Source organism: Panthera onca, chromosome A1 (assembly GCF_046562875.1).
Source record: "Panthera onca isolate mPanOnc1 chromosome A1, mPanOnc1 haplotype 2, whole genome shotgun sequence".
Taxonomy (NCBI): Eukaryota; Metazoa; Chordata; class Mammalia; order Carnivora; family Felidae; genus Panthera; species Panthera onca.
In genome coordinates, this window is record NC_138339.1 from 105,087,577 (window position 1) to 105,112,093 (window position 24,517).

Below are 24,517 nucleotides of genomic sequence, written 5' to 3' on the forward strand. Positions count from 1 at the left end.
TTCTGTGAGAACATATCCAAGGCAACCCTCATTTTACCAGCTCTGAAGGAAATTCACAGTTGTTTCTTGAACACCCTCCTGTTCCTGAAGCTCTCCTACCTTAGCTTCTGTGACAATGTTCTTCTGGAGCTCCCCCTGCTTTTCTGAAAGGTCCTTTTCTGTTTCCCTAGTGAGTTCCTCTGCCTCCAGCTGCCTCTAAAAGGTGAGGGCTATTCTGCTTTTCTCATGCTACACATGCTCACTCTTGGATTCCCTTTCTAGGCACAAAGAGGCACCTGGGTACCACATCTGTCTGTGCTGGGGTTTCAGGAGATGGTGCTGGACCCCGGGACCAGAAAGACCTGGCTTGAAACTTTGAAGCAAAGGGGTAGCAGAGTTGAATGGGGGACCTGTGCCTGCACTACCAGCTATAAAGAAAATTAAGAGCCAATTTTTCTGTTGTTCTGACTTCATTTACCACTTCTTTGGTGAGGAATCCTCAGACCTCTATCTCCAGCACAATATTTCTCACAAGCTTTACAACCTTGTATCTCCACCTGAATATCCTTCAGGGAACTCCAACCAAAAATGTCTAAAATCACATTAGTCACCTTCTAATTTCAAATCAACTTCTCATTGTTTTGGGGTTTTTTTTTTTGCACTTTTTTGGGGACCACCATTTACCTAGTTATCCAAGGTAGAAACCTATTCCCAATCTCCCCCACTCTCATTCCCTAAATCCAATCAGAAATCTTATAAATGCTACATCCAAAATGTTTTGTGGGTCCATCACATCTTTCCAACACCAAGTAAAAGCAGCATGAAGTTCTATAAGCTGTGCTGATCTGGCCCCAGGCCAGCTCTAGTGATTAAATCCAGGATACAGAGGACCTGACGGTGTCCTTTAAGGAGAGCTCAATGGACACATCACCCTTCTGGCTGCACACATTTTTTTCTTTCAGTCATTAGTTTCTACCCCTGTAGTAAATTGCCAGGCAGTTTTAATTTTCCTGACATCTTGTATTCTTCTTACCCTCCCAATTTCCCTTTTGGCATGTAATCATCTCTTGAGAATTCTAGGATTCGGGTCTTTTCTAGGCCAATGCCATCATCATCTATGAGCTATGGTGAAGGGGTCTCCTGAGAAGCAAAATGATACTGCAGCTCCAGGACTATGACAAGTTGTACTTGCAGAGGTTTCCAACACCAAGGGCAGATATGGCCTTGGGCCCTCTGTCTCTTGGGAGGACAGGACCACAGAAGAGATGTGCATATACACTAGGGCAAACACTGGAACAGGTTATTAGGCATTTCCTAATTTGATTAAGGAAGGACCTAGGAGTCCAGTTTCCATCTGAGTTCTCCAAAGAAATAAAAAGATGTCGAATTTAAGGATAGTCAGGGGTTGGGAAAAAGGAAGGCTACAGCGTAAGTACATCTCCATCCCAATCAACAGAAATAAAATCTAGAAAGAATTGTCAACTCTCATGAAGCTGAGGCATAATCTCATGAATTATTCTATGTATTTTTAATGAGAATCTACTCTGGCTAGGCAATAGGATAGATGGACAGAGCTGCAAATAAGATAACCATGATTGCTGTCATCAACAGGTTTACAGCATAAAGGTAGCTAAAAATAAGGAAACAAACACAAAGCACTGTCATTAGAAATGTAATAAGTGAGATGTAGGAGAAGTGAGAAGGAGATTATATGTGGACATATAAAATGGGTACAGAAATGGATTTAGGAGAGAATGAAGAAAATCTTGCTAAAGGAAATGATCTCTAAGTTGAAACCAGAAGGTGGTTAACAGTTAAACAGTTAATCATGGTGCAGCAAGAGGAATATGGATGGGGATGAAAGGCTCTGGAAGAAGGGAACAGTATGAGCAAAGGCCCAGAGATGAGAAACAGCTTGGTTCAGCCTCCAAAAGAAATTCAAACTGGCTGGTGTAAAATTCAGACACAACAAAATGAGACAGGAGACCAGACAAACAAGGTTTGGGCTTTGATGTCTCTTATTAGCCACATGAAGAAATTTCGACTTTGTCATGTTTTGTGTCAGAGAAATAACCCTCTTCAGTGGGGAGAATGGATTACAGTGGAGAAGGGTTATTAGGAGGTTTACTACAGAAATTTGGAGGAGAAATCATGATGACTTCCATTAGGGGAATAACAACAAGGATGTAAGTGAGTCACTATGTTTAAAAGATATTTAGGAGCTGAAATCTAAGAATTGATGAGTACATGTGAAAGCTGAAAAGAGAAATGAAGAGTGACTCCAAACATCTGTGCTTGGCAATTTGTCGGGAGGGAATCATATCCGCTACGATAGGAAACTAGAGAGAAAAGAAAATTTAGGGAATGAGAAGAAGAAGAAGAAGAAGAAGAAGAAGAAGAAGAAGAAGAAGCAGAGTTTTTGATGTGCTAACTTGCACATTGGGCAGGACATTCTTGTGGAAGTGTGCAGTAGACACGTAAATATGGATGTCAGGAAAGACAAGTGGACAAAAGGTAAACATGGGTCAATCGATAGCACATGACAGTGCATGGGAGAGGACACCTACCATGGAGAAGGGGAGGGCTGAGACTCTGACCCCTTAAACGGGGCTAGGAGTGGGCCTTGCCAAGGGGACTGAGGAGATGCCTTCAGAGGAAGAAGGGGAGTGCTGTGGTCTAGAGAGCACAACCTCTCAGAAGGAGGGAATTTTCAACAAGACACTTGAATTTTCAAAATCCAGAATCTATATGTGCTGAGAGGTGAGGATGTTCAACATAAATCACATGACAAGAGCGGGTTGAAGAACAGTATGCGAGGCATAATCTCCTTGGGTGTGGGTTTTTTTTTTTTTTTTTGCATATTGAATTGAATATTTCTGCAAGAACAAAAAAGAAACTATCAAAAAGAGGTCCTTAAGAAAGTGATCCTGGGGGTGCCTGGGTGGCTCAGTCGGGTGGGCGTCTGACTTCAGCTCAGGTCATGATCTCACGGTCCGTGGGTTCGAGCCCCACATTGGGCTCTGTGCTGACAGCTCAGAGCCTGGAGCCTGCTTCAGATTCTGTGTCTCCCTCTCTCTCTGCCCCTCCCCTACTCATGCTCTGTCTCTCTCTACTCAAAAGTAAATAAAAACATTTAAAAAAAAAGAAAGAAAGTGATCTTGGAGAGTCACAGACAGCAGGAGGTGACTGAATCACCACTCAGTGATGGAACAGTGCACCTCGAGTATGTCTTGTATTTGTAAGTAAGTTCAAGTCAGTTGAAAAGGGTGAGCGTGGATGATGGCATCAACGGGGCAGAGAAAGTAAAATCAAAATGTAAGCCATTCATTAGCTTTGCAACAAGGAGATCATTAGTGAGTTGGTGGGAGTCTTCTTAGTGAAATGATGGAAATACATTTACAGATGGTGGCCTTAAAATGCGAGAAGAAGAGGAGAAAATCTGTGTAGATAATTCAATCTAGAAGACTGGTTATAAGAGAAAGGAAGAAATACGGCAGTTAACAACTGGGGACTGGGGGTCAGGAAGGGGGATTTTACTATGGAGAGTTGAGAATCCCGTGATATCTTGAAACTCACTTCAATCTGAAGGGAGCTTGTGCAGAAGCATAAAGGGGTGCAAACACTGAAGACAGACAACTCAGAGGGGTCAGAAGAGATGGGACTTGGAGAAAAGGTACAGGAGGTAAGCCTGGACAGTGGGAGAGGCATCTCTCTCACTGCAAAGAACGTGAAAAGCAAAGCGTGAAGACAACACAGTTAAGTCTGTCGGGTTGCCAACATTCATATGCACCAGTGTCCTATCCTCCAGAAGTTTCTCTGGGCCCAAGAAAAATATAATAAAATTCTACACTGCAGGCCTATAGCAGAGGAATTTGGAGTTTCAATATTAATATCTACAATAAAAACATCCTCTCCTTATGTTTGTGGAAGATCTTATACACAATTAGTGCTTTGGAAGGGGTTGTCATTTGTATGTAGGTAAGTTGTATGAATTGTAAACTTTATTTACACCCAAGAAATCATGCAATATGCCAATATTAAATTATTTTACGAGTAATAATATGAGTCTATGTCTTGTTTGTCTTTATGTACTTGTATTAAGCACAGGACTCAGCAAAATGTCACTGCTCAATTATGGTTTAATAAACAAATGAAGTGTAATTCTGAAAAAAAAGTTGGTGCTTTATTCTGACCTGTACCACCACCAAAATTTTTTGAATGTATCTGTATACATATATAAACTGCCATGCAGACTTTATTACTGAAAGCCTATAAAGAAGCAAATGTGAGACACCTGGGTGGCTTACTCGGTTAAGCGTCCGACTTCTGCTCAGGTCATGCGTTATCTCACAGTTCGTGAGTTTGAGCCCTGCGTCGGGCTCTGTGCTGACAACTCAGAGCCCAGAGCCTGCTTCACATTCGTGTCTCCCTCTTTCTCTGCCCCTGCCCTGCTCAAGCTGTCTCTCTCTGTCTCTCAAAAATAAATAAACATTAAAAAAATTTTTAATAAAAATAAACATAAAGAAGCAATTGCAAGGGTGCTTTGGGAAATGGAAAAAAGAAGTGACTGCAAAAGCTTTTAGCGCAACTGGCCTGAGTATATTTAACTCCATCTTGCTCACTTCGGTGTTAGTCATGACTTCAAAATAATGGCACAACTTAATGCTTTTTCACACCTCAAAAGAAGGTTACACCCCTCATGCCAGCCTGCAGTGCACAATTATAGGAGAGAAACCGCAGGGAGTAACCAGTTGCTAACAAGCAAGCCCCAGAACATCCGAGGATCTGTACCAATATATTCACTCCCCAGAGCTGCCCAGTGCAAATTCAATCAGACCTTTCATTTATGCATCCTGATGGCAGACTGTTCCGAAGAACCAGACTGCTCCAAGGATTGCAGCAATGAAGTTCTGTACGTCAAAATAACTGGCTCCATTATTTTTTTTTTCTCCTCCTTGGCTACAATTAGAAGTCATTACCATCTGAGGGCTATTTACCAGTCTGTACAAAAGGAGTTGAATTGTTGAGCTAACAGATTGGAAATATGTCCACGTAACACAATTTGCTCTCCCCACTGGCGCACATAATGGCAGCCTAGAAAAAGGGCCAGGAAGGTAAAACACATCACAGCCACTTAGCGGCATCCCAGGTGGGCCAGCTCTGACGGGGTTACGGCAGACTGACCAGAAAGCCATTACTCATCTGAGCTCTCTGATTTTACTCAACAGGAAGAAGACCTTTTGGAAGTAGTAGATTTACTTTTTCAAGTAAATTGAAAGGCTGGCCCTCTACACAGAGCAGTCCCCATCTCAATTATAGAGATGGCCACACACTAAGACTGGCGCCATTCGGTGGAGACATCCCTTCTGAAATCCCAGGTGCTTCATTTTGCTCTCCTTCTCACTGCACACGCCAGCACTTTGACAAGCTAACCTGTAGCAAGGTTCTCTCTTCTGCCAGGCTTAAGAGATTTGACAAGAAAAAAAAAAAGAAAGAAAAGAAAGAAAAGGACAAAAGGAAAAGAGTGAGCAATGAGGCAAAGTTAGAGGTGAGCAGGACAGGATAGAGGTCTCCATGTGGGTGGGTGTGACATCTCCGTTCTGGAGAGTGAAGGAGATGTTGTACAAACTCACTTATGCTCCCCAATATATTCATGAGATAGGCATTTGTTTTTGCTTTGCAAAAGCAAGGAAGCAATCACCTGACATTTTGTCCCACCTTTTAAGCCTCAACTTCTGCATCTGCAAAATGGGAATAACATATAGATTATGGGAAAGTGCTAAGGATTAAATAAGATCACCAAGCAATGTGTTTGGCATGGTTCCTGGAAAGCACTCAATCCACTGTGATCAAAATTGTGATTAAGTACAGTAGGAATCTTGCCTTTACATTGTAAGATAAACTGGCACATTATCTGGACCCATGAGATACAAGGTTGCTCATCATGTCAACCTCCATGTGAAGTCTTGGGCATTGGGCGCCTGGGTGGCTCAGGGGGTTAAGCGACCAACTCTTGGTTTTGGCTCAGGTCATAATCTCACGGCTCCTGGGTTCAAGCCCCCCATTGGGCTCCGCACTAACAGTGTGGAACCTGCTTGGGATGCTCTCTCTCTCTCCCTCTCTCTGCCCCTCCCCTGCTCGTACTTGCTCACCTGCTTTCTCTCTCTCTCTCTCTCTCTCTCTCTCTCTCTCTCTCTCAAAATAAATAAAATAACTTAAAAAATTTTTAAAAAGGACTTGGGCATTGATTTATGGCAGTTACCAATGGGATCTGGTTGTTATGAAAAGATGCAAATGATTGAATCATCCTCAAATGCATAAAGCTGCAGCATAGCTGTAAAATGCAAGCACGTGGGCATTCTTCCAGAGGCACCAACCCCAGACCATAGCTGGAAGGTCAATGCCCTGTATTAGGCCACCCAGTAGAGCTGAGGCCACACTGTGGGCACCTCACCTATGTCCCCTTGGCACTAACCAACCCAGTACTTCCAGCTGCATGAACCACGGCTGTTGGGCTGATGACTTTCTCTGGCCCACTCAGTAGAAGGTGGGGCAGGAAGAAGTGCCAGGGAGTTAACATCTCCTGGAGCATACCTCTACCAATAACTGGTAGAAGTTGGTGGATTGCTATCTCCTTGAATGGAACAACCTGAGACATTTCCATGTGGTCTCCCAGAACTCCTCAGGAGGATTGGCTACGCATCCCAGTAACCTGCTCAATAACACCCTCATTGGCTTCCTTCTCTTCTCTCACTTCCCCACTTTCTACCAGTGTTTTTCAGGATCACCTCCCCAACAGGCTACTTGTCCTCAGAGTCTTCTCCAGTCTAAACCTCCAAAACAGCTCCTTCTTTCAGGGTCCACGGGGAGCTCCTGCAGCTCCTCAGTGCCACCCCATTCCATCATGGGCATTATTGCAACTGCCATTTCCACGTGTGGATTTGTGATTTAGGGACATCATACAGAGCTTTCAAAACAACTTCTGTGGGAAATGACTCTGGTCAGTGTTTCTTGAGAGCTCACCTTGTACCACGCATCATAAAAATCAATTCTCACATACTATGTCAAACCATCACAATAAAGTAGGCAGCATTATCATTCCCCCTCAAGACGTGTGGAAATCCAAGTTCAAGGAAGTTACGTCACTTGTCAAAATCTAACAGCAAGTGCTAGGGAGAGGGGTTGGCAGCCATGTTGGTTTGGCATCAATGTCCATGATGCTTAATTCCTCATGCTCCCCACAGAACCTGGTGAGTGGTAGTTCTGGGGTCAGTATATGGATACTTATGCATTAGGCAACTGATAAATTGGGACTTACTGAAACAGTTTCTTCCCTTCCTTATTCTTCCCCATTTGCAACTTGCAGTCTGGTCTGCTTTGCCCCAGTGTTCAATCATTTTCAACACAGAGTTTAACAGCATAAGTGGTGTGGCAGGAATGGCTATTTATCTCCTCACATCGCTCACTACTCCTTTCCTTTAATAACAGAGCCCTTTAGTTTTAACTGAACCCTTGGCTACTTAGCTAGACACGAGCTCTCCCAACCTGACCTGCAGCTAGATGTGGCCACAAGGATGTGAGTGGAAGTGCTAAATCTCAGGACCTACCTGCTTGTGCTTTATCTCCACATCATCCTTGCCCCTTCCTTTGGGAGAGAAATCAGACGTAGGGGGGCATGGAATGTCAACACTGGCCAAGAACACAGACACAGCAAGACAAACTAGAAGAAGCTTGAGTCCCCAGCCTGCCACATGGAGCCGACCTGACCAGTCCTCCTCATCACCCACCGGCACATACTGTCATTTGAGAGAGAAACATTTATCTACTTTGAGCCACGTGTCTTTGTTCTACTCTGAGACAGCCAAACCCAAGTCCTAACTCCTAAAAAGAGAGAAAAGAGAATGAGGAGCTAAGAAGAAAGTCAGCAAGAAAAAGGGGGGAAACACCAGAAGGAGGGGAAGGCTCACAAGGAGATGACCTGTAGTATTTTATTTGTTTGGTTGTTTTAAAGTTTTCAGAAACACAAAGAGGAGGAAATCAAAGCCAGAGAAGAAAGGAAAAGCAATGACATTCTCTTTTATCCTGCCTCTTGGGAGGCTGTGGGTGGCAGGAAAACAGAAGGGGAAAGGAATCCCCAGCTGTTATCAGAACCCATAAAAAGTTCAAACTCAATCTTCTATTGCAGAGCAGAAGATCTCACTGATTCCGAAGCAGAGGGGGTCCTGGGGATCAAGTAGGTGCCCACAGAGGCCTTTGCACGTCCAAGTAGCTCATGCAACCCTGGGCCCCCTCACCCTGGAACAGAGCAAACCTCTTCACGTGAAGGGGAGGGTACAGGTCAGTCACCACAGTTGACCATGTTTGCACTTTCCTCTCACGTATGATAATCATGCGATGCAAATGTGTGCAAATTTCCAGTTATTTTCTAAGAGGACACATGCTTTAAAACATTCACTTGCAGAGTCCGCTCAACAGGACATTGTCAGTTATTTACATGAAAGCCAATGCAGCTACTCTGAATTAAAGAACACTTTAAAAACTCGCATGCTAATTACCCTTCTAGGCAATGCCTTGCCACGGCCGGCACTTGTGCTAGGGAACATCACCGACTGCCTTGCGGGACTTGGCAAAGACCCAGTCCCACACGAGTCCCACACACAGTGGTGGTGAAGCTGGCTGCCAGACGTCAGCAGCTGATCTGAGCGCTGCTGGTGCAGTGCTTTTTCCTGTGGCACTTTAGGAGCAACACGCAGATCAGGTGGAGAAGCCAATTAGCTTTGGTCAGTGAAGAGCGGTAATTGAGGGGGGAAATGCAACAGCAGACAATGGGAATCAGGATACACTGAACGTGAAAACCCAGCAGCTCTGGAAGAATATGAATGAGTGTGCACTCCAGGTTTCCTATCTCTTGACTTGTCATGACTCATTCCTGCCTTCATCACCCCATCTGAGATCCCCTTTTGCAGAACTTCAAGAAGCCCACTCTTTGGACAATTTTCCTCCCTCAACTATTTCTGAATCTTTCTGGAGATACATCCACATGAGTCTGTCATGACTGTCACCTGCCACCTCTATGAGCCACGCTGTTCTCAGCAACTTAGCCTTTCTGTGGGTCATTACTTGCTGGGTCACAGCTAGTTTTTCTGGTCTCTTTTTCCCTGAACATGAACACCTCCTCAAGAGTGGCTGAGACCAGAATATAATGTCTAACGATAAAGAGGCTAGGGGATACTCAAGGGAAAAAGAATGCAGAGAGAAAATTTCCAATTGGCTACTAGACATCACCCATCCAAGGGTGCACAGGCCAGGCCACTCTTTAGGTGGTGTGACCTACTTGCCTCCTGGTCCTCTCAGGCTTGCCAAAATGTTGTGGGAGAAGAAAAGGCTATCATCCTCTACTCTGACTGAACTTCAAATACTACAAGCCCCCTGGGCATCTCCACCAGAACACGGCTTCCTTTTTGCCCTTGGTCATTGGTTGGCCAATCCCTCAGAAATGCAACTCTGGTCTCAAGAAAGGTGACTTCCATATCGTCAGGCAGAGCTTCTTGACTTTTCATTGTCCTATACTTATTTTGAGCTTTATCTTGCATAAACCAGTTTCAAACTTGAAGAGTTTACTAAAACCTCTCACCAAACAGAAACTACCAACAGCTTACCAAGAGCAGCTATGTCTCCAGGCCCATACTTTATTCTGATTGAGGGTTCAGAAATATAGGGATTTGAAGAGGCCTGGATTGAACTGTTGGAGAGCACTGATGACATTATAGTACCCCCCAACCCATACAAAATTCAAAATGAACACAATCCAAAACCATCGCTGAAGTACAAAGAAATCCGACTGAATTCTCCTTTTTCCCCCCTCTGATGATTTGGGAGCTTTTTTCAAATAATTTTTTAGGGCAAAGATACTCTCATTTTCTTTTGAATCCTTCCTTATTGGTACCCCAAGCTCACTCACTCAGCTTTTTGGGAATCCTACCACTAGGTCCAGAATCAGAGCACCCCACCCCCACCACAGCTGCACATGGGGAGATAATCCCAGAGCCCTGCTGACATCAGAGCTACTTGTGCTTAAAAATCTATACATCTTCCTATAGTAAAACACAGTTCTCCTTCTCCAATGTCTTTCTACTAGAGTATTCCTGAGAACAATGGGCTTTTGCACTCAGCAGACAGAATGAACTGCCCCAAGATTATTTAGAACCATAGGTAGCTGCTCTCTTTCTTTCTGTCCTCTATTTGTTCTGGGGCTTAAACCTGAAGGTTAAAGGAAATCTCATAGGACTCACTTATTCAACAATGTTTGTCGAGAGTCTGTAGTAGGTTGAACAGCGCTTCCCCCAGAATCCACATTCCCCATTGGTGCCCCTGGGTGGCTCAATTGGTTAAGTGTTTGACTCTTGATTTCACCCGAGGTGATGATCTCACAGGTTCATGAGCTCGAGCTCCACATCAGGCTCCATGCTGACAGTTCAATGGTGCAATACCTGCTGGGGATTTTTTTTTTCTCTCTCTCTCTCTGCCCCCTCCCCTGTGCTCGCTCACTGTCTCTCTAAGTAAATAAACATTAAAAAAAAAAAAAAAAAAGAATCCACATCCACCCAGAACGACAGAATACAAATTTATTTGAAAACAGGGTCTTTGCAAATGTAATTAGTTAAGATGAGGTCATGCTGGAAAAGGGTAGACTCTAAGTCCAATGACTGATGTCCTTATAAAAAGAGAAGAGGACACACAGAGATACACATGGGGAAGAAGGCCATGTGACGCTGGAGGCAGAGACTGGAGTGACACAGCCAGAAGCCACGGAGCTAACTCCAGGTAATGCCAGCGACCACCGGAGGTGAGAGGCATGGACGGGAGTGTGCCAGAGAGTCTCCACAAGGATCCGACGCTGCCCACACCTTGACTTCTGACTTCTGGCCTCCTGAACTGGGAGAGAATAAATTCCTGCTGTGTGAAGCCACCCATTTGTGGTAACTCGTTACGGCAGCCAACCTGTTATAGCTGCTGGTATTTTGCAGTCACAGTACCAAGCACAAAACGTATACAAATGCACAAGACAAGTTAGGTCCCTGTTCTCATGCAGCTAAAGTTCTGGTGGAGAAGACAAACACTAAGCGAGTAACGAAATAAATAGGGTTACTCCAGAAGGTGATCAATTTTATGAAAAAACAAAAATTAATTAAGTGACAAGGCATGACCAGGCTGGAGTTGGGGTGATGCTGCCTCTTGCCATGGGATGTTTCTGGGACGTTCACACAGATAGTGTTGACACTGCCCACGAAGTCCCTCTCCAATCCAGCCAGCACTTTCCAAGGAGGGTGTCCCCCTTCACCCCAGCATGTTCCTCTCATGCCAACCAGACATCCGGCCTTTCCTCCCCACTCTTCAGCTCAGCTCCTGGGAGTCACAAAGGCAGGTCTGCTTCCCACACAGCACTCTGATTTCACCCACGGAACTCCTTCTTCCTTCACATGCTCCCCAGCTTGAACATGTATCAAAACTGACAAGAATTGCTTTTCTCCCCGCACCCCGCCGGTACATAATGGATGTCAGTGTATGCCCTCACCATACTAAGAGAGCAGATCCAATTTGACTTAATTACCGCCAGAGCTCTGTAAACAGCCGCTAGTTACTGCCGAGCCCTGTGGTTTATGAAGAGAACACCACAAATGACAGGAAGCTGCAGGGGGAAAAATAGTCTGAGCAGCCTTTGGCATGTTCATTTCTGACTACAGATACTTCCACTCATCAATGGGGACATTCATGAAATCTGGGCTGTCAAGATGATATTCCAGAAAGAAGCAACAGAGAGCCAAAGCGTGGTAATCACGCGGCCATCTCAGAGCAGAAACCCAAGGACAAGAATGCGAGATACCACACCAGAGCCACAGTGAGCCAGACCCTGCACACCGACCGGAGCGAGAGTCCGGGGCTGCCCACCCCCCGCCCGCCACCGCACCTGGCACTCGCGAATCAGTGCAGACCCAAAAGCACATTCATTTAAGCAGAACGTGGCTTCGCAAGAGAAAAATTTCCACCCAACAAGTGTGTGGTTTCACAGGATGAATCATGCTACCCCACCATCTGACAGAATGAAACTTGCAGCATGAGGACAGAGAGGAAAGGCAAGTAAGAGGGCAGCAGGCACGTCTGTTCTCCTCAACAGGGACACTGGGGCCCTGAGTTTTGGGCCTCTACACACACGGCGAGGGCATGACAGATGTGGTTCTTGGAGAGTGACATACTCAGAAGTGAAAGGGAGGATCTCATTAAAATGCAGATTCTGGTTCCATAGGTCTGGGACAGGGCCCTAGAACTCTGCATCTGGAACAAGCTCCCGGAGACACCCACAGGCTGTCTAGGACCTGGAGAACGAGCTGCTGTGTGCGAAGGGACTGAGGGAGGGAGGGTTCTAGTTCAGAGGCATCTACAAGTGCCTGGGTGTCCAGGTAAAAAGCAGTTCCACTCTGGGGTGGTTCAGTCAATTGAGCAGCCAGCTCTAGATTTCAGCTCAGATTATGATCTCACGGGTTCATGAGTTCGAGCCCCATATGGGGCTCTACACTCACAGTGTGGAGCCTGCTTCAGATCCTCTGTCTCCCTCTCTCTGCCCCTCCCCTGCTCACTCGTTTTCTCCCTCCCTCTCTCTCTCTCACTCAAAAATAAACAAATATTAAAAAAAATTAAAAACCTTTAAAAAAAAGCAGTTTTACTCCACTTCTCGTAGAATAGCCATCTTGTTAGATACAGTCTCTCTTCAACAAAAATAATTCATGAATAATTCACAAGCATGTAACAATTCTATGTGTTGAATTAAGACAGGCTCAAAGAGGGGTGCCTGGGTGGCTTGGTCGGTTAAGCGTCCGACTTCGGCTCAGGTCATGATCTCACGGTCCGTGGGTTCGAGCCCCGCTTCGGGCTCTGTGCTGACAGCTCAGAACCTGGAGCCTGTTTCAGATTCTGTGTCTCCCTCTCTCTCTGCCCCTCCCCTGTTCATGCTCTGTCTCTCTCGGTCTCATAAATAAATAAACGTTAAAAAAAAATTAAAAAAAAAAAAGACAGGCTCAAAGATAACTATGAAGTCATTTTTAAAAAATGATAAACTACACTCCTCATCAGGGAAATACAAATCAAAACCACACTGCAATACCACCTCACACCGGTCAGAGTGGCTAAAAATTAACAATTCGGGAAACGACAGATGCTGGCAAGGATGTGGAGAAACGGGAACCCTCTCGTACTGCTGGTGGGAATGCAAACCTGTGCAGCCGCTCCGGACAACAATGTGGAGGTTCCTCAAAGAAATCAAACACTCTACAACCCAGCGATAGCACTACTAGGAATTTATCCAAAGGACACAGGAGTGCTGATGCATAGGGGCACATGTACCCCAATGTTTACAGCAGCACTTTCAACAATAGCGAAAGTAAGGAAAGAACCCAAATGTCCATCAACTGATGAAGGGATAAAGAAGATGTGGTTTATATATACAACGGAAAACTACTTGGCAACAAGAAAGAATGAAATCCTGCCATTTGCAACAATGTGGATGGAACTGGAGGGTATTATGCTGAGTGAAGTCAGTCAGACAAAGACAGATATCATACGTTTTCACTCATATGTGGATCTTGAGAAACTTAACAGAAGACCGTGGGGGAAGGGAAGGGGGAGAAAATAGTTTCAAGAAGAGAGGGACAGAGGTAAACCGTAAGAGACTATTAAATACAGAAAACAAACTGAGGATGGATGGGGGGTTGGGGAGGGGGGAAATGGGGTGATGGGCACTGAGGAGGGCACTTGTTGGGATGAGCACTGGATGTTGTATGCAAGCGATGAATCATGGGAATCTACCCCCAAAACCAAGAGCACACTGTATACACTGTTAGCCAACTTGACAATAAATTATATTTTTGAAAAAATAAAAATTACAAGATGATAAACGAGTGAATCTCAAGTTGATTTGCATGTGAGAAACATCTGGAGAATGGTGACAAAGACCTCCGTCCAGGTTCTGGACCATGGTTACTGAATGCAGATCTCTTGGCCGTGTGTGTATAAAGGGAGTCGGGGGGAGGGGAGCGAAGAGGTGGACAGCCCTGAAGGGAAAGAAGAGAAAAATCCAGAACAAGAGGGACTGGAGAGAAAGATGAAATCCACTCATTTCTCACTTCAATTCCCAGTCCTTTCAAATTCCACTTGTTTCTCCCATTGTGAGACTCTCCTTCCCAATATTCTGCCAATCAAAACGTGTTCCATGGATCGATCAGCAGCACCATCAACACCTGGAGCTTATTAGAAACAGAATCCCAAGCCCCTCCCCAGACCTACTGAACCAGAATCTGCATTTTAACAAGATCCCCAGGTAATTAGTGGGCACGGTAAGCTCTGAAAGCAGGGCTCTCCTCAGATCTGAGCCCAAGCTCTTGTGCACAGACATATGCTAGGTACAAAGGCAATCATTAAGCTGCAGAAGCAATTCACAGTGGGGTCAGCTGTTGCTTATATCCCCACCAGGCGACCATAGGAGAGGGTGCCTGTGAACCGGTAATTGATTTACAACATCATCTGGCTGTAACCCAGTGAAAGCCAAGTTGTCTCTTTCCCTATATTGATATAATTACGAACATGAGGGGAAGCAGGTTCTTTCTTCAGATCAAGTAACCTTGTTATTCATCAGCCTGTGCTAGCTCCACTTCTGATTAGCAATTTATTCTGGGGGGTTATTGACTGACCCCACTTGGCTCTCATTATTCATCTTTTTCCCAGTAGCAACAATTATTTAGCCCTAAGGATGACAGAAATGTAGGTGCAGTTATACATACTTGCATTTCCTGTACATTTTTCTATTTTTCTTGCCTGCCTCCATAGATAGAACATTACTTAAGGACCATGATTGCTTTAACTCCTCACAATACCTAGCAAAGCAGCACTTAGTGAAAAATGTAACTGATGCTTCTGGGTGAGGCCAGGAAGCATTTGTAACACTGTTCATCTCAATGTTTCATCTCCTGAGATAGAAACAAAATTGTTTTAAAACCTCATTGGAGGGGCCCCTGGGTGGCTCAGTGGTTAAGGTTCCAACTTCAGCTCAGGTCATGATCTTGCAGTTTGTGATTTCAGACCCCATGTCCGTCTCTCTGCTGACAGCTCAGTCTGGATTCTGCTTTGGATTCTTTCTCTCTCTCTCTCTCTCTCTCTCTCTCTCTCTCTCTCTCTCCCTCCCTCCCTCCCTCCCTCCCTCTCTCTCTCTTTCTCTCTCTTTAGCCCTCCCCTGCTTGTGCTCTCTCTTGTTTTTCTTTAAAAAACAAGCAAAATTGGGGCAGCCTGGGTGGCTCAGTCGATTGAGCATCCTGCCTCGGCTCAGGGCATGATCTCACGGATCATGGGTTCGAGCCCCGCGTCAGGGGCTGTGCTGACAGCTTAGAGCCAAGAGCCTGCTTCTGATTCTGTGTCTTCCTCTCTCTCTGCCCCTCCCCTGCCCGCACTCTATCTCTCAAAAATAAATAAATGTAAAAAAAAAAAAAAACAAAAAAAAACAAGCCACATTGGAATACCCTCAGTCCCACAAAACCCACCACTTGCCTCCATGTGCCGATTCTATATTGTAATTCAATCATGAAAAGCAGATGCCACCAGCTTAGAAGCTATTCCCAAGAATTCATTTCAGAGTCATTTATTGGAACTTCAAGTATATTATCCCAAAACAATCCCTTCACAGCCAAAGTGGACCCTGGGTGTGGGAAGCCATACTCTTACAATACTATTAATCAATGGCAACAACGTTAAATTAAATCCAAAAGTGCTTTCATTCACTTGATGTTGGCGCCTAAGGAAGATTTTGAATCTGAAGACTACCGGAACTGAATAGATGATGTTACAGATTCTGATAAGACCTTTAAAGATGACTAAGATTAATTTTTCAGGGCAATTTTTTTTTTATTAAAACTTTTGGTTTTCCTTTTTCTTGCACAACATGTAGATGTGCCTTAATTTTTGCACTTATTTTCCAGGAGCATCACCATTCTGTGACTCACAGATGGCCCTTAGATGAGCTGAGAAGAAGGGGGGAAAAAAAAGTGAAAGAGGGAAAGAAAAGTGAATGGGATCATGGTGTAGAGAGTCAAACAGCAAACAGAATGAAAAGGTTAGGTATATTAATGAGAGAAGGACTGCTTGAAATAGATATAAAATAACCAAATTTTAGAGGTGGAAGGGACCACACTCACAATTACCACACTTTCACTTAGGGCACTATTTTTCAAATGGAGTAAGAAGGGACTTTGCCCCCCCCCACCCCCCGCCCGGGTGACAGCGGGCAGTGGGCAGTGTCTGAAAACATTTTTGTTTTTCACAAATGGTGGGGGAGTACTACTGACATGTGGAGACATCTGGAGCCAGGAGTGGGGCTAAGCACCCTACAGTGCACAGGGGAGCCCCCGAACAAAGGCTTGTGCAGCCCAAAATGTCAGTGGTGCTGAGAACACGAAACTGCCTGGGAGGTACTGCGCAGCAGGTGAAACGATCACGCTCTGGCTGAATAGGGACAGGCATTCCTCAGACTCTTCTACACCAAGATTAAGGGGGAGAGGATTGGAGTGTCTGATCTGACAACCCAAGGGTCAGCACAGTTGAGGAGATAATATTGTAGGTCACATACTAAAAAGGAGACAAAAGCAGAAAAGATCCAATTGTTGGGAGAGAGGTGGGTAGGGAGAAACAAAATGCAAACAGTGGGCCAAGGAGTAGTTCCAGACTGAGCGGCTGTGATGCTGTGGAAGGAGACAGGAGAGTTTACGAGAGCTGGATGAGGCTGGTCACCAGCTTCCTCCATGTGGGGCCTGACATCTTGGTTGGGCTTCAAGCTTGGCAGAAGTGGGGACTGGGCCAACTTCTATGCAGGAACTCATTTATATGAACATGGGATGTCTGTAGGGAAGGTCCTTGCAACCTGGTGGGCAACACTGTATGAAATGACCTCCAGGAACTAATAATCTCATTCAGAAAAAATTCACAGATACGTGCTGATGACTCCCAAATTTTCATCTTTAGCCACATCTCCTCCCCTGAACTTCTACAGCACGTATCAAATGCCAACTTCCCTTCTCTACTTAAATATCTAATAGGCATCTCAAATTAGCATTTCTAAAAATATTTTTTTCCAATTTTTTTTAACGTTTTTTATTTATTTTTGAGACAGAGAGAGACAGAGCATGAACGGGGGAGGGGCAGAGAGAGAGGGAGACACAGAATCGGAAGCAGACTCCAGGCTCCGAGCCATCAGCCCAGAGCCTGACGCTGGGCTCGAACTCACAGACTGTGAAATCGTGACCTGAGCCAAAGTCGGACACTCAACCGACTGAGCCACCCAGGCGCCCCTCCAATTTTTTTAATGTCTATTTATTTTTGAGAGTGAGAAAGAGACACAATGTAAGTGGGGGAGGGGCAGAGAGAGGGAGACACAGAATCTGAAGCAGACTCCAGGCTCTGAGCTGCCAGCACAGAGCCCGACGTGGAGCTTGAGCCCACGAACCGCAAGATCATGACCTGAGCCACCCAGGTGCTCCTAAAAGTAAACTCCCGATAATTCCCCAACCCTGTACTTTCTACAGTTTTCCCCATCTCAGTTGCCCAACTGAAAGGAGATTGAGCAGTGACGGCTAAGGGATACTTTAAGGTGATGAAAATGTTCTAAAATTGGTCATGGTAATGAGTGCACAAATCTGTGAATATACTAAAAACCAGTGAGTTGTACACTTTAACTGGGTGTCGTGGATAGTATATCTAAACAAACCTGTTATTTCTTTAAAAAGCATACATATACAGTATCTCTACACCCCGAACTCTTCTCAGTATCTGTTCAATGTCCAACCCTGGCCCAAACCATCACCCTGCCCCTACAGTATCGCAGCAGCCTCTAGACCAGACAGGCCACTGGTTTCTCTTGCTGCTCAAACTGGAACCTTCTCCACACGCAGCCACAGTGACACTTTGAAAATTAAGTCAGATTACATTACTGCTCTTCTCCAGCCCTTACAATGGCACCCATCCCACTGGCATGAAAGCCAAAGTGGGTCCCACACAAACTGGCCCCCACTTGGCACCCCAGTGTTATCTTCTGTAACCCCCATCATTCACTGCTGTCATCACCTGCTTCCTCCCTGCTTGGCAAACACACCAGGCCTGCTCCCTAGATGACTCTGAACTTGCTATTTCCTATGTCTTTTCTCCCAGATCCAAGTGTCCTGCTCCCCCACCTCCATCAGTCTTTGCTGTAAGGCCTTCCCAAATGATCCTATTTAAACTGCAACTCCCCACCCGCACATCCCAGCCCTCTTTCCTGTTTTATTTTTCTCTTTAACACTTAACACCATCCAAAAAAGTGTTCATATTACTTAATTCTTTTTACTGTCTTGGGTTCTTAAAATAGAAGCTTCACAAGAGCAATAATTTTTACCTGTGTGTTCATTACTATATTCCTAGCACCTAGAACACAGCCTAACAGTAGATGTTTAATACAGATTTGTTGAATGAATGAAAGCAACAAGTCAATGCAAGATGGAATGTAACTAAATGTTAAATTACATAAAATTGAAAACATACGCTGTATAAGTTTCATAGCAAAATCACTTCATAGCTTTTTTAATAAAATTCATTGTCAAGTTAGGTAACGTAGATGGTATACAGTGTGCTCATGCTTCTTAGATTCCCATGATTCATCGCTTACATACAACACCAAGTGTTCAGCCCAACAAGTGCCCTCCTCAACACCCATCACCCATTTTCCCCACCTCCCTCATCAACCCTCAGTTTGTTCCCTGAAATCACTTTATAACTCTATATTTAAACCTTGGTACCTTTTATCATAGCCACTGGCCCTATTTTCAAAACAAATAATTAGCAAACACAGAAGAGGAATATATTGTCTTTCGAGAAGCAAAACTGTTAAAAAATAGTAAGAATAATATACCTTTAATAATTTACTGAATAAAAGCATTAGGAGAGGCAAGAAAGGCGGAAGAGTTCCTTCTAATCTGGACAGCATCCTCTGGTTACATTACCTTCTATGGATTTTGGCTTAGCCCCCAAAACAAAAAGGCAATTCTCTCATAAGTACTTAAAAAAAACAAAAAACAAAAAACAAAAACAAAAACAAAAACAAAAAAAAAACACGAAGAGACTAGAGACTATAAGAAAGAGAAGAACTGAGGCCCCAGGCAAGGCTGGAAAAAAAAGTCACCATTAAGAGCCAATAAAACTCTTTGATTCAGATCTGATCACAGGGTTTTGGCACCTCCCAGGGTTACCTGAAATCCTACAGTTCCTCATCTTTCCCCAAAATAACTTTTGAATCAGACACATGACTGTAGAGGAATTACAAGAAACATGCTAATAATCCTGGGAGAAAATCATGATTTGATTAAGGAATCAATAATGATTAGTGAATAACCATCAATTTGTACCCGTTTTTAAGCATTTCTCTCAGCCTTCCTCCAAAATATTTCTGATTTAAATAGATTTTAAAGTAGAATAGTTATACTTAGCCACACTGAGTATAAAGCCATGCTAAATTCTCAGCTCACTGTGCTTTGGGATAGCCTAGAGTCTGGGGCCACTGCATTCCAAGTGTGCACAGGAAAAGAAGAGTGACCTGGAGGGAGCCACATCTACAAATGAGTAATAGTATCACTTTTCTGAAGAAGAGATTTGAATAACTAAGGAAAACTTCATGGGAAAAGGAGAATTTCAGGTAATGGAGGGTTGCATAGGTAAAGAGCGGTGAAAACAGATTTAAGTGAATAAAAGGGAATTCTAGGTAGACAAGAGCAAAGACAAGGCCTCTATTTTGACAGCAGAGAAGTCCCTCGACTCAGACCTCTCAAGGAATTTAAGACTGTCTGTGTCCCAAGAAGAGTCAGCATACGCATGGCCATAGCTGTTATCTGGAGGGCATGGCATTCCAGAGTGCTGGAGGTGAGAAACAGATATGGCCAAAAGCCCCAACATTTTCTCCACCTAGTTTTGTGCATAAACAGATATTTTTGGCTATCTCAAATATTTTCAGAGCCCAGGGCAAGAGTATAAATAGAGGTCCCCATGTCATATATCTCAATTATAAAGCCCAGCAAACTCTTCAACTATGTTCTATTCTCCTTTCTTAACAGCTACACCTTTCCAACAACCTGAATAGCCAGACTCGAAATGAGAATTCTCAGAATTGGACCAGAACATGACATCAGTGAGTGGCCTCGACGGGAGAAGCAATCCCAGCCTCTGAGCTGTTGACTGTCCCCTTGCCTTCCCAAACCTAGCTCGCTCCTGCACATCTATCCACACATATGTAGAAACCCAGACTGCATATCCAGATTCTGTCCACAGTAGCCATTAATTATCCCTAGGCCTAGAAATTTGCCTATCAGTGGCCCACTCTTCCTTCTGGAGACAGACCTGAAGAAGAGGACCACAGAGGTCCTGGAAGTGGGCTCGGGGCCATCTGGGCAGAGAATTCCAGGGTCCTGGATACCAGAAGGTATGGTCTTGAAGGAGTGGTATAGGCTCTAGGTGGGTGCATGGGGAAAACATGCTTGAACAAAGGCCAGAGAGGATCTAAAAAATATGCCCCTTTGTCTCAGTGGTGCAGAAATGACTACCTCAGAAATTTCCTCCTGTCTCTTAATGATCCCAAAGAACCCCATAGAAAAATCCAAGTTTCTACTTATACCAAGCAAAGAGCAATGGACCTCTTACTGACTCAGAGGATTTCCATTACATCCACACCTCAAAAAATCACTTGGAGAGAGGGGACGAATCTTTCTCGTAGAAGAATTCAAAACACTGTAAGGAGATATTCCCCCCTCTGGGAAGTAGAGCTTAAATCACACGCTGAGCATGAGCTGGACTCAGTGATTTGCATAAAAAAAGATTATAGACAAGGAAAAATAATAACCTTACAGTGGAGAAGCTGGCAAAACCTACTGTAACCGAACGATCAAGGTTAACCTCATCAGTGAAAATCATGTAGATACCATGTGCCCCCAATAACATGTCAAGTGGATGAGGAGGGTCCTTCTCTGTGGTTTTCTTCCCCAAACCCATAATCACAGTCTAAGCATGAGAAACACATCAAACACATGCAAAATAAAGAGCATCAACAAAGCCTGGCCATGAACCCAAGACCAGCAAGGTCCTAAACACCACAGAGAGACTGAGAAACTGTCACAGAGCACAGACTAAGAAGACGTGAAAACCAATTCCAGCATGGTGCTCCGGACTGGATCCTGGCACAGAAAAAGAACATGAATGTGGAAACTTGTGAAATACAAATAAAATCTGGAGTTTACTTAATAGTACTGTAACAATGGTAATTTGTTAGTTGTGACAAATGTACTGTGGTGACGTAAAATGTTAACAATGGGGGAAAAATGAGTGAGGAATGTTTGGAAACTCTGTGTGTTCTCTTGGCAGTTGTAGGTTTCTACAAATCTAACATTCTTCCAAAATACAAAGTTATTTTTAAAAACTGTTCCTCCGTAGCATCAAAGAATCACGGCATATCCATCATCCTGTCTCTGTGTGGCCTACATTCACTCAGTGGAACAATGGGATGGCATTTCCCAGGTCCAGACGGCTGATGTAGAGCCACTTTCCATGAGATCTCAAAGATGCCCATTCTCATGGTCAAAATCACTCTGATCCCAGAGGGTCACATAACCGACAGCTCCTCAGAACATAAGACGTGTCTGTGAGCATTCCAAAGAAAATAAATAAGGTTGAAAGGAAGAAGAGAAAAGGAAATTACTTGTGGCATGTTTAAAATTTGGAACAGCATAAAATGGGAAACAAATGACATATATAAAACTGTTAATAAACTTGAGAAGGAATCCTAAAACAGACCACAGAGACCTTAACACACCGGAATAGAACATTCAGCTGTAAAACCTCCCTCTGGCATGCACACAGTAGGCACTGCCCAACTGACTCAAAATAAAATCAACTATAAACGTATGCTTTAACCTGCCTCTACTGCTAAGGAGGGGATATTATGAGTTTGCCAAAATGCGACAGCTCAACTATTTCTAAGAAAAGCGTCTGGTTATCATGGGAAAGCAGCACAAAGACCTAGATCTTGCCATGTACCCAGGTCCATTTTCTCAAAGGTCCAGAAGAAAACCTGTTGAGTCTCCTCACCATAAACATAAAGAATTTGATATTGAATAAAACATATGATTTCAAGTATTTTCCAGTTTTAAACTTACTCCAGGCAAAATAATGATATCTTTTAGAATTAATTTAGGTATCCTCCAATTAGCCCCCTATGTTTTAGGGGAGCAAAATCATGTCACTGTATCACAGCTGCTCTACTTGAAAAGACACTATCAGGAAATTCATCAGTATCTCTTTCGAAAGCCAAATTTTTCTCTTTCACTGGGATTCTTACTACTCAGAAGTTGTTTGAGAAAGTGTTTTCATTAATTGTAGAAAAACTCTAGGCCTTCCAAAATGTGGCAGCAATTTAGAAACACCATTTACATAAGATTAGCTACTTTTGAATAAATGTTTCAACATCCATCTAGGACTTGCTAAACTGTACTTTCTCAGTCACCAAAGCAAGAGAAAGAGAACACATGTGTGTGCTGAGCACAGGCTAGGGACTACGAATTGCTTGTGCTTGTCTTATTCAACTCCCCACTTTTTCTGTGAGACAGGGATTATCTTTCTTTTACACACAGGTAACCAAGATTGTGAGTGCTTCAGTGTCATAGATAAAAGGTCACATCCCAGGACTGCTAACATAGGGACCTGAACTCAGCACTGTTTTCCATGAAAGTGAAAGACACTGTCATTAACCCATATTGCCCCTGAAAACACTTTGGAAGACAGAAGAGTGAGAGACTGAAAGTGAAAGGGACAGAGAACATGAAAGGAGGGAGATAAGGAGGAAGAAGAGAGAGGGGTGGGAGAGCGGGCCAGTTGGAATGAAGATCATCTGTAGACAGAATGCGAAACGAGCAAAGTTTCTCTGTGTCTGGCCATGCGCTGAGCACGTGCTTTGCCCTCTTCCTTTCCTCTCCTCCTCCACACTTCCCTACCTTGGAAATCACGTCGACAGGTTTACAGTCATTTCAGGTGCAGTTAACAGCAACCCCAGCCCAAAATGGCTGAGAGAGGACATTTTTTAAATCAATTACTAGAAGATCCAGAAATGGGGCAGATTTCAAACCAGTGTCTATCCTGGGCTCACACAGAGGGGTCTCTCTCTGGTCTCTCATTTCTTTCTTTTTTTTTTTTTCACATTCTCACTGCTGTCTCCATCCTGAGACTGCCCTTTCTGAGTGCAGTTCCCCAGGAGAAATGCTCCCTAATTTGCATCCAAGGGGAGCTATGTGAGAGAGCAAGATGAGACAGTGACATGGCAATATAGCCAGAATAATACAGAAAGGTTCCAATTCCGCCTTGGCCTAGTAAGCACTGCTCCTCATTCTCATCCCCCACCCCACCCTATCCCTTACCTCCAGCTCTGTGCTTTCCTATGGCAGATGTGCACATAGGACAATGGAAAACCAGAAATAAAACTCCACCTTACTACTTGCCAGGTGCACATTACCCACAGAGTCCCCTGGTAGACATGACAAGACTCGTAACAGAGTCTGAAGACTGCAGGATGGCCTTTCCTTGCCAGCCACCAGGTTAAATGTAATGAAAACTTTCTAATACTTAAACGTTTCTGTGAGAAGAGGGAAAAGATCCCACTTACCTGGCAACATGGTGACAGAAGAGCAAGAGAAACAAATCTAGGAAAAAGCTCTTGTTCTAAACATCATTCACATCGAGGAAGCAGCAGACAGCTATGCCCATGTGTGATGCTTTTCCCACTAGAAAACGTGGCTCCTTCAATGTCCTGAAATCTGACCAAGTCACTTCAGCATTACTTCCTCTTAGAAAGGGAGATACATGATTATCAGGCATCACCTCCAAGACTCAGAAGCTACTTCTTCCACAGCTTTCAGCTTCTTAGGTGGGAGGGACGAGTGACATTTGTTTTATGACTGAACTAGGACAGGAAAAGTCACCCAAGGACTAGCTGGGGACACTGCTAGAGAAATGTCACCTTAAGCAGCAGGTCAGCTCTCCTTGATTTTCCCACAGTGAAGCAACTGACAAGATCCATATGGATTTGTAGTGTAGGAATTTGTTGAAAAATGTCTACAAGGTAAGTCCAGGCTTCACAAGAGGCTATCGCACCTTCCTTCTCTCTGCTTTAGTTTTCTCATGTACACAGCAGGAGGGGGTGGGATTGACTTTATCTCTGAGGTTTTTTCCAGAGGTCTCAAACATTGAAAAGGAAGGCTATTTATATACAGATGTGGATTCAAGTGTTACCCTTTAAGCAGTAGCACTTATTTGTGCCTTACCTTGCTTAACAACAGATGCAAATCTACTATTATTTTTTAACCTCAACAGAGAAGACGCTGTGTCTTTAAATTATATAAAGCGCCTTGTATTCAGAAGATCCAAGGTAAATATTTAGTAA

General features: G+C 44.1%; 1 long non-coding RNA gene across 2 annotated transcripts in view; it reads right to left on the reverse strand.

Annotated features, from left to right (window-relative positions):
* Positions 1-24,517, reverse strand: part of LOC132681315 (uncharacterized) — a 234,699-nt gene that overhangs the window by 160,297 nt on the left and 49,885 nt on the right. The window lies entirely within an intron of this gene.